This window comes from Idiotropiscis lumnitzeri, chromosome 2, assembly GCF_059441095.1.
Source record: "Idiotropiscis lumnitzeri isolate Australia: NSW breed Sydney's pygmy pipehorse chromosome 2, RoL_Ilum_1.0, whole genome shotgun sequence".
NCBI lineage: Eukaryota > Metazoa > Chordata > Actinopteri > Syngnathiformes > Syngnathidae > Idiotropiscis > Idiotropiscis lumnitzeri.
In genome coordinates this window covers 11,466,784-11,478,837 of record NC_142392.1, presented here as the reverse complement: position 1 = coordinate 11,478,837, position 12,054 = coordinate 11,466,784, and positions in this window count along the sequence as shown.

The following is a 12,054-nucleotide window of genomic DNA, read 5'->3' as shown; positions in this document are numbered from 1 at the left end:
TTGGATTATTTATATATTGAAATAGGAAAATATTAAAATTTAAAATTGGAAACCACATACAGACTTAATTCAATTAATAATAAATATAGAAACATTTCATAAATATTGAACTAATTGAGAAGAGTCCTGATCTTGAAATAAATATTGAATTATAAAAAATACTTAAAAAATTAATTCAATAACCCGACCCGGGATGAGCGGCAGAAAATGGCTGGATGGATGGAATAATTTAAATTGCATCCAAATTCAAAAGAACAAATATGTTAAGAAATATTCAAGTGTGAAATAAAAAGGTTTAAATTGTTGAGAATTTTACATACTAAAATAATTGAATAAATATTGTATTATTACCTAAGCAAGCTTAAATATACATTGAAATGAATTAAAAAAAAGTCGTATATTTTTAAATGGCCTAATATAGATATGGGAAGTAACTCTCTTTATGAAACTATGAAAGGACTGGAGCTCACAGAAGTGACCAGTCTTGGTTCTGAAGTTCCGATGTAACCAGATACTGCCCTGAGAGAAAATAGGCCTGAGCATTGTTTATGGTGGGGGCAATTCTCTCGCCAGGTCAGTGACCTTCCAGGGTATGGAAGTCATTTAAGGTGGTCACGAGTAGACTGGTCGTATCAAAGGGGAGACGCATCTGCTCCCCCTCTGGGGGAGCTTTTGGAGGGAAATCCCAAAGATTAGCGTGATGGGAATGCATATGTAACAAAGGAAAATTAGATATTCATGTCCTATTTGGGCATTCCCCATCAGAAGGGAATGTCTGAGAGGGGGCTCGCACGTTTTTGGGGAGACTTCTTTTGACATCAGCATGTGACGAGAATAAAATCTTTTTCGAACCAGTTCTTTTCCATCACCAATCCAGCCTTGCTCGGCTGCCTCTCCGGAAGGCAGCAAGGACGCACACTTCAAAGACAAAATATACTACATATTGAAAGAAAAATAATACTCAAATATTGAAATAAGTATAGAATTGAATGAATAAACAACAAAGAAATAAATACCTCCTGGAAAATATTATTTATCAACATTTGTCAAAGCACAACATTTCGATCAGATTGAGTTCTTGCTTGCACATTCTTAATCGTAATTTTTTTACTTTTAATTTTTAAGTTACCATATTTTCGCAGTATAGGACGCGCTGCTTCAAAGGGCGCAACACCTGTTGAAGGTGCTATTTCTGTCTTTGAAACACACACTGGGCGCACCGCCTTACAAGGCGCTAGCTCAGCTGCTTTTAGCATAGCAATAGCTCGCACTGACTCAGCCCATGGCAATTCACCTTGCCTCAATACCATAAGCAATCGCCACATTTCAAAGAGAGTTGCCATGATACCATTGACAATCGCTATCATTAACAATGACTCTAACCAATAGTGATGGGTAGATGAGGCATCCTGTATCGTTTCGACACAGTGACACAATGTATTGACACTGTGTTGACACTGTGTTGCTGAATACTGACACCTGGTGGACTTGCAGGAAACATTTGACAGGGTCATCTGACACTGATCTGTCAAACTAATTTTATCCAATTCCATTGATTAGCGACGTGATGTGTTTTTATATATCCTATTTCTTATTACTTTCCATCGCACTAATTATTCTCTTGTCTAATTTATATATTTAACTGAATTATTGTTGTATTGCACTGGAGAGGGGAGCTCTTTAATCTCGTTGCACACTTGAGTACAATGACAAAGCGATTTCTAATTCTGATTAGGCATTTGCTTTCACATTATTTTTACATACACGCAATTTCATAAAAAAAATCTTTGATATTCGAGACGCAGTTGATAAATTAAGAGAACATCTGTCTGAATGCCCAAGTAAAAGTGTTGTGAATGACAATGGACTCATTGTAATTAAAGATTTTTATTCAAAAGAAATTAGTTTCTCCAGCGTTTTGTTATTCAGTCTATTTCTTTTTTTGAGGCAATTTCCCCCGCCTTTGAGAAGATCCTCTCACAAGACACTGAAGAGGCCGGTGTGCACAACGCCTGTGTGGCGAATATAAATAGGTGAGGGAACGTTGCCTCCATGGGCTTCCAGTATAAGAGCGAGTCTTCCGTACGTGCAACGTGTCCTGCTGACATATAGCGCTGCACCTCTGAGTGCGCATCAACAGTGACGTCTTCCATCTTGTGGATATTTAACGCAAAGTAATGCGCCAATAACTCGATGCTTGTTTTGAGCGTCCATCCTGTTGACAGAAGCGCTTCCTTATGAACACAGTTTGGCGCGCGACCGCCGTGTCGACACGATTCCGGCAGTGGTCACGTGACTTTCTTAAAGCGGTACGCGCACCGACACGGGGTTTGCCCTGGAAGCTCGGCGCGCGCATCGACTCCTCAGTGTCGCTGGACCAATCACTACCTAGGAGAAAAGAGATGTGAATTTGGTTTTCGTCACTCACTAAACGAACATATGTGACAGTTCCATAGCCTCCTTCGCTGGCGTCAGAAAAATGATGTAATTGTGCCTGCTTTACAGCTCCAAACCCAGCTGGTCTAATACACCGGTCAACTTTAAATGTAGCTAGCTGGCCCAAGTCCTCCAACCACCTTCTCCATCGCTTTAAAATGTCTTGTGGCAATGGATCATCCCAACTACCGCCCCTTCTACACAGCTCCTGTTGCATTATTTTGGCCTGAAGGGCCACTGGCGCCAGGAAACCCAATGGGTCGTAAACAGAACTGTTGACTGATAGCATCCCACGTCTGGTCAGAGCCCGATGCTTTATTTCCGATCCAAAGACGAAAGCATCCGTCTCCACACACCACTGAAGACCAAGCGCTCTTTCTCCAAGAAGCTTGTCATGGTCCAAATCCAACATCTTCAGCTCTTTGGCTCTCCATTCTTCAGAGATGGCTTGCAAAACAACATGACTGTTGCAAATCCACTTTTCCAAAGCAAAGCCTCCTTGTTGACAGAGACCAATGAGGTCCTGTATCAGCTGGATAGCTTCGGTGACAGTGGCTGTTCTCTTCATACAATCATCAACATAAAAGTTCTGTTGAACAGCTTCTATAACAACCGGTAGGCACTTAGACTGATTGTCTTGAGCCATTCTTCTCAGAGCATAAGCTGCGCAACTTGGTGATGAGATGGCTCCAAATAAATGCACCATCATTCTGTAAGGCACTGGTTGTTGTGTTGTGTCTCCATTAGGCCACCACAAAAAACGTAGAAAGTCCCGATCCTCCTCTGGCACACAGACTTGATGGAACATAGCTTGAATGTCTCCCATGAAGGCTGTTGGCTGTTGTCTAAACCTCATGAGGACGCCCATCAACGTGCTTGTGAGAAGGGGCCCTTGCAGCAGCTCCGTATTCAGGGACAAGCCTTTAAACGTGGCACCGCAGTCAGACACGACACGCAGTGTTCCCTTTCTGGGATGATGGACACCATGATGGGGAATATCCCAAACTCTTCCTGAATCAAGGTCTCTTTGATCATCAGGTACTTGTTCTTGTAACCGTTGTTGGGCCACAGCAAAATTGTTTGGCAAGAAGACATCTTTCTTCTTGAAAGGTAAGTTTATAGTATACTTTCCATCCTGTAACTTGGCAGATGTTTCCATTATATTGAGAGACTGCTGGTCTTCTCTTGACATTTCCTGGCTTTCCATGTGCTTCTCGCAGAAATCATGATTATACTGGTTCATTAGCAGCTCCTCCAGCCTGCTGACACCAATTCTATTCACAGATACGACAGAGGCTTCCATCCTACTATTCCCATCCAATGGGCCATTAACCACCCAGCCGAGCGCAGTTTTGACATCATACGGACCATTATCTTGACTATTAATAACTTCCCATGGCTCCAATAGCTTGGGTGCATTGATCCGGATCAACAGGTCAACCTTGGCTTGAATGGACGGTACCTGTATACCTGACAAATACGGCCATTTAAGGAGGTCTTGAGATGTTACCATATCGTCTGTAGTGACTGGCATTTGCGCCTGTGTAAGCACTTCCGGCAGTGGATGGAACTGAGAGCTTTCCAGGCCGGCCACCTCGAGATTAAAAAGTGAAAAGGCATGTCTCATCTTTGTTTGACTGTCAGGTTTAAAAAGGTCCTGACGCCTTCATTAGACTGAATTAAATGCAGAGAACCAGAGGAATAACCAGGGAAGGTTTTGTCTTTTCTCCATCGCGATGGGAGGAGAAGCCAGGAAGTGAAGCAGACGTCTTGCCAGTTCACTCTCCCGCACTCTCACTGACTTCTTCGCCCATCCCTCTGGACTTTATTCAAGGAAAAACGAAACTTATGGAAAGTGAAACTTATACAAGCGCGTGGGTGTGGCAGTTGTGCGCATGTATGCTGAAGCACTGATGTGCGTGGCTGTGTGTGTGTGTGTAATTATCATTGTTACAAATAGTGTATAAAAAACATGATTAAAAATACACAAACTATTTACATACTCTCACATTTCCCCCCTGTTTGTCGGATTTAAATCATGTCCATACGGCTTTAAGATGAGTCATCAGGGAATAAAACATATAAAAATACATTTCAATGTGCCAAGTGAAAAATAACAAAACTGTCTCCACGCAGAGCTTGTCTCTGGGGGACTCGATGCAGGCCCCTTGCCTCGCTGTAGGAGGAGAACAGCCGTCTTTACCTCCCGGATCTTCGCGTGTGGTGTATGTGTGGGCACGTGTGGGGCTTGGGCGACAAGTCCATATTCATTTTACGTTTCAGTGTCCAGTTCGAGTTCGTCATTGTCCATTTCGAGTTTGTCATACTCAACATCAATCAGATTGTAATGTTACTTTTGGGCAACAAACATGCAATTAATCATCATTTTTGTCATAAAAATAATGCAACATGAACAGACTACACACAACAAAAAATGAAAACCATAATTATCCCGATATATATTGTGTCTTTCAAATTCTTCATAGTGGTCATAACATCAATAATTGTTTCATTTTTAAAACTTTAAATGCAATTATGTTCTCCAATCTGGGCAAAAATTTCTTGATGTACGTCATTAATTTCCAAACCATATCTAATCTTTTTATTCTGTGGCTTCAACATTCGTATCTGTGGCTGGTGGTGTGGTTCTGATGTGCGTGTGGTCCAAGATTGTGACTCGGGGAGGGATTCGCGTTGCTAGGCCTTTAGCTGGAAACCGGTGAAGCTTGTACTGCAACTGGTGGATCCAGCTGCCACGCCCCGCGACCTTTGCAGCGTCGGGGTCACCGCCATCATCTGGCGAGGGCCATCTCAGCATTCACTTCCCCCCAACGGAGTCGTTCCAACACCTTGAAGAAGAGTTGTTCTCCCACACGGACGTGAATTCTCTGTGAATCAGAAAAACACTTGACCAGTATTTGCGTCTTTTGCATCTTTTTCGGTCAAACGTGTTTTTTGTTGGAGGTTCTGATGAACCTGAGAGTCTATAGGGGATAGTGTCCTTCCTTCGGCTGGCATTGTCCTCATTGCTGTGATTGAAACACAGTCTGGCCATTGTCTCTTTTTTTTTTTTTTCCATTAGTGCGTTCCACAAGTCCTGCAGACTGTATGCACAGTGACGCTTTGAGTCCATTTTTAACAACTGTCCCACTTGTTACAACATCATTCACAAAATGCATCATTTTCACTTCAAATCACTTCTTGAAATTCCAAATGTCAGGATAATTTGATTACACAACACTTTTCCCAATCGTTTTTAGCATCAGCATGTGTTGTTGGAAACAGCTTGATCCATTTTGAAAACATATCAATCATAGTCAAACAATATTGCAACCCAAACAAATAACAGTGTCCAAAAAATTTTTTTTGTTTTTGTTGAAAAGTCTGTATGTGGGAACAATTTCATATCATACTTCCCCCTGTTGACACACGACTATCTGCTCGTGTGTCACTCAATGTTTGCATCATTGTCCACCCAATATGCATGTTCAATTAGTGGTGCCTTTTTCCCTGGCCTGAGATCAACTTGTCAAGTTGATTTACTGTGTGTGTGTGTGTGTGGGGGGGGGGGGGGTGTGTGTGTGTGTGTGTGTGTGTGCTTTCATGAAACCTCTTGTGCTATGTTGACTCTGAGGCTATGGCTTGGCTCCAGCCTTTATTCAATCGTAATCGTGTCATTTTCTGTTCAGAAAATTTTTTTATTTACAAATACTTACTTAGACGTGCTTTATGCGCAACTTTTCTTTTATCTTTTGTGATTTTTAAAGCACCCGTTCGCCCAAAATCAACAGAACACAAGAACATTTTATCTTGACTGTGAGTTCACATTGTAACCATACAGCTCATACAAGATGGGAAACTCCAAATTTTAATTAGCTCACAACCGCCTACGCTCTTCCTGCTTATCCTAACAATTTCTCTCTTTTACAAGTTATCTGTTGGTATCGCACTACTAATACTCCCATCGCATAAAAGTCAGCGTGATTTCTTCCTACAACCTTGGTTCTCAGACACTTTCTTATCAGTCTGGAAGGTGCACCTGGTCTTCAAGTCCTACACGTCTTAACTCCTCCAGTCGGGAGGAAAATATGTCAAAAAGTCAAGTCATGGGTTTGGTGAAAATTTGGACGGCTCCACAGTCGTGTGGCGCCTTCTAAATGGTGCGTGGAAAAAGAATGGCGCTGGGCTTAAATGCATCGCACCTTATTAATGTAATGTTACAATTAAATCGCCGTGCAATGTGAATGTCGTGTGATGGAATGTCATTTTTTTCATTCCTTAAAGCAGCAGTGAAAGCTCTTGATCACACTCTTAAGTGGTTCTCTGCCACGAAATCCAAATTGTTGTGACTAATATGCAAATGGATTCACTTTCCTGTGTTTCTGCAGCAACACAAGTCCATGAAGCCATTTTTTGCAGTCACTGTTTGCCCAAATGGCTTATAATAATAATTTGGTAGTGCATTAAGATGCTTTGTAAATACAATCTTGCAGTGTATCTCCACAAGTTCCAACATACACAACCCATTTTATGGCCATGATACTGTTGTTTTAAACTCACCCCAAGCCTGTTGGGCTCTTTTTCTGCCGCATAAATTACAGCCCTGAGAGACTTTGGGCTCCAACTTTATCTATGAAAGGTCAGGGACTTAATGGAGGTCATGAAAGTCCCAAGGAAAGTGTTTACACAAAAGTGGTCTGGCAAAGTTTTATTACTAATTTTCTTCCCGCTTATCACTGACAATGCGTCCTTTTAAAGTTTTGACTTTTGGTTAAATTCGCCCTTGCTTATTGATTCTGATATTAAAGTCCAATTGTCAGTGTATCACGGCTTAATAAGCAAAACGCATGTTGATGTAGAAGTCCTTCTACACACACTTTTATGTTAGGTTTTTTTCTTTCGCCATGTGATCCTCTGTTGCTTCTCTCTTCGTCCTGAAAAGTTATTGTTTATCACAAGACTCTCTGCTTCCTTCTTTTTTTTAAATGTTTTCTCTTTTTCTTCCTTCTGCTCAACACGTTCAAGCTTTTTGTGCATAATTTAAAATCTTCTTTTCCATTTTACAAGTTGGCCAATTTAAATTAGGTTGTTTTATCTGAAAAGCCTGTAATTCTCTTTTTCCTTTTTCACATAATCACAAATTTCTTATCACAAAATGAACATGTTAATTCTACTTCAAAGTGGACAAGTACACATCAATGTTATTTGCAATTTCTAATTTCTTCTCTGCTTTAATGAAAATTATAGCCCTTGCCAAATTTTTCCTGTATCATTTATATTTCTGCATTTCATTGCATCTCTGGCCTACTTTAATATAAACATCATCAACTGGAATATGAAATCTAAAATATTTATTTCTTCAATTCACCAAAAAGCAAAATCTAATTTCTATCCTCCTTCTCTCATTCAAATGACAGTCTTTAATCACTAAACTCTGTCTCTTCCTCCTCCTCACAGGAGCCTCTCCACAGTCTGCTCCTAATTTCCAAATTCACTGTAGTTTTTCCACAACCACTCAAAACCTACCAATGTCTCGAATCAAAATTTTCAAAATCAAGAAAACACCTATGCTTTTGCAAAGATTCCTCATGTTCACTTTCAAAAGCTTCGTCCAATTATTAAAATTTCATAACACCTATTTCTCTCTTTCAAATCATGATTCTAACTAATTCTGCTACTCTAAACAGTTTTCCACTTACAAATCTTACTATGACACCTTTCTCACTTGCCCTATCATTTAAAATTAATTATTACAAGCAATCCTACATGCACCAGTGTCACATAAAAAGGGTAATTGGTGATCCATTACCAATACGGTTATTTCAGCTCAATCATTTAATCAAAAGCCAATATCTTTTGTAAATTTAGGAGAACCTCTTCATTTAGAAACTCATCTGTTCTTTTGATCAACCTCTCAATCTTATTCAGATGCCTGCTATTCTAATCTTTATTGGAGTCTTTTTCCTTCTCCCCTTATCTTTGCTCATCTTTCTCAACCAGTCTTAGGCATCTGGGTTCAATTTTTTTTCGGAAAAAGGCACTTCAGGCTATTTTTCTCTCTTTTTCGTTAAGCCTATCTTGTCATAAAAGTTATTTTATTTTATTTTCAAATCGGAATATATGTATTTTCCCCTTTATTGATTTCTTTTTGTATATTTTTGAATTATTTTCCTCAATAAGATCTCATCACTCCTAAGTAGCCTTTCGCTGGTTACTAATCCTTGATTCCATTTTATCTCTACTTCATCAATCCTTTTAGCATAATTCCAACCACTTTGATCACTCTCCCTGACATTTAGACACACAGACAGACACTCAGACAGACACACACACATATACACGGGCCCACAAAACGACACACACAGTTCTCAACACTGAACAACTTCAAACAAGAATAACATGTTAGTAATAACAGCAACACAATCCATCTTTATCTTTTGCCCATAATAAGTCCTTTAATTCAACTAATATCGCTCATAATTATGCATGTGCAGCCCTATAGGGCCAATGCAGCCTCTGCCACAAATGCACACTGTCACTTATACACGCAGCACATTGAGGTGAGCGCTTTTTTGGTTTTTCTATCTTTTATTGGGGGTTTTTGTCTTATCGGTGCAGTTCTGTCTGATCTAGTTCTCATTCTATGTGGCGTTACCTGATAATGTGGGTGGTGGGGGGTAATTCAGGATGCAGGGGGCAGTTGCAACCCCCTCCCTCTTCTTTACCTTCTTCAACAACCTTCTCTGTCATTCTCAAATACTATTCCTGTTTATAACCCTTATTGCATTATACAAGATAAAATACCAAATGGTATTTGTAATCCCCAATCACACCATTCACTCACTTTGCATACAGCAAAATGATCATTCCACATCTGGTGTTGTGTGTGCGGGTTTTTTTTTTTCCTTTTTCTTTTTCTCTTCAGCTTACTTTCTTTCTCTGCAAATTCTTTTCACTTCTGAATTTGCTTTCTTATGCTGGAATTCTAACCCACACGCACACACGCTCACACACCCACGCACGCCCCCACACGCACGCCCCCACACGCACGCTCTTTCTCACTGACTCAAACCCCCACCTTTTTTTTCCTTTTTTCCTTTCTCCACACACACACAGCTGCGCAGCTCCAAGATCACACACACACAGTCAAAATGAGCAGTCTGCTTGCCAAAGAAATTCAAAATAAAAACCACCAAAAATAATGCCTTATTTTTCCCTAAATTTCAATGTGAAATTGTGAGGAGACCTCCTCCAAGTGCGATTATTTTTCTCTTTCTATTTATCGACACCGAGGAACTTCTAATAGACTCTACCGTGCTGTCGGTTTGAACGAGTTACGACCTAATTTCTTCTTTTTGTAACTCCCTAAACAACACGATCCGGTTTAGACGTACCGCAGGACGTTCTAATAGATACTACCGCGCTATCCGTAATGTTCAGTTGAGATGTTTAACACTGTTTAAACGAGTTACGGCCTAATACTATTTGTAACTCCTTGAATAACGCGATCAGTTTTTTTTTCTTCCTTTCTTCCTTATCAGACGGACCGCAGAACCGCCAATCAATGCTACCGTGCTCTCCGTAAGGGAGATCCAGCCTCCCGAGAAGTCCAGCTTCCCTTCAGCGCAATGAGTTATGGCCCAATTATTTTTCTATAACTCCTTAGACGAGCACGATCCAGTTTATTTTCTTTTCGACCGAACTACTGCAAAACGGCCGGCGTGCTTCCTTACTCAGCTTTTTCACTCCCTCACATAAATCACCCCTTACGAATTGTTTTAAAATTTAAAATGGTGGTACAAAATAATTTGAAAAACCATACCTGGCTTCCTCCGGATCCGCCTGGTCCGACAGGGAACCGACATCCGGGCAGACGGCCGCACCGGAGCTCAGAGGCCCGCTTTCAAATGGTGAAGCGCTGACGTCAGATTCGTTGGCCCCCGAAATATCCAGCGACGATCGCCCGTCCGGGTGTGGCTCCCGGGTTTCGGCACCAATAAATGTCAGGTTTAAAAGGGTCCTGACGCCTTCATTAGACTGAATTAAATGCTGAGAACCAGAGGAATAACCAGGGAAGGTTTTGTCTTTTCCCCATCGCGATGGGAGGAGAAGCCAGGAGATGAAGTAGACGTCTTGCCAGTTCACTCTCCCGCACTCTCACTGACTTCTTCGCCCAACCCTTTGGACTTTTATTCAAAGGAAAACGAAACTTATGGAAAGTGAAACTTATACAAGCGTGTGGGTGTGCCAGTTGTGCGCATGTGTGCTGAAGCAATGATGTGCGTGTCTGTGAGTGTGTGTGTAATTATCATTGATACAAATAGTGTATAAAAAAACATGATTAAAAATACACAAACTATTTACATACTCTCACAGGAATTAGGCGATGGTGATTCACCTGGAAGTGGCTGTTCTGAATTTACACCAACTGACCGGTACAAGATCGAAGGCTCATCCTCGGATATGCTGCCATGGAGATTACGGCCCTGGATGAGGACGCACTCCACTGAAGTCATCTTCCTGCAGCACTTCTTTTGATTGACTCTCACATTATCTCATCTAACATTGTATAGCATCATCTTATGTGTCAAATGTTGCCCAGTTGGCATCCATTGCAGCCTGGAAGGGGGATTCCCCCATCTGTGGTCCCTTCTCAAGGTTTCTCACCTTTCCCCTAATGGGATTTTGAGTTTTTCCTTGCCCTCCTGGGGGTTAAGATCAGTGGATGTCGATTGTGGTTATGTAAAGCCCTTTGAGACTGTCTGTGATTTAGGGCGATACAAATAAAATTGACTTGACTTGTTGCATATGCATTCCCATCACGCTAGTCTTTGGGATTTCCCTCCAAAAGTCCCCCAGAGGGAGAGCAGATGCGTCTCCCCGTTGATACGCCGTCTACTAGTGACCACCTTAAATTACTCTCATACCCTGGAAGGTCACTGACCTGGCGAGAGAATTGCCCCCACCATAAACAATGCTCAGGCCTATTTTCTATCTCTTTTAATCAGAAAGTGAAATGTTAAATGTATGTGAGGGGATATTTGAAGACTTTGAGTTTTGTTCAATGGACCATACATATACGACCCAGCCAAACACACCGAGAAAACCAGCGCTGACTCCAGTCGCCATCAAGTTGCCAACTCCTGACATACCAAAACCTTTGAGAGAAACTGAGCCGATTTGCGTTTCTCTTTCTTGTTCTTTTTATAGTTCAACTTCTAGTTCAGATTTTCACCTTTTCACACTGCGGAATGAAGGCCAGTTGAGCAAGTGGAACAAGTGATTTTATTGATGACTGTGGAAGGTACCGATTTCATAAGCAGTTTCTTCTCACACCTTTTCCATTAAGTACGATTAAAAAGACAACTGAAAAGAATAATGTTAACAAATGTTGTTCCAGGCAAAGGCAATTAACTTTATTTACATGTTTGAAGTAAACACACAAAAAAAACTCATCATCACTCAGACACAAAGGTTCTTCTGGCAATGATCACATTGGCTTAGTGTCAATAAAAGAGCTTTGCAAAACTAAATTTATCATATTTCATTCAAAATCACATTTACATCTTACCACAAAGAGTCAGTTCCTTCAGTTTTTTGTTGTCTTTTTTTTAAGCT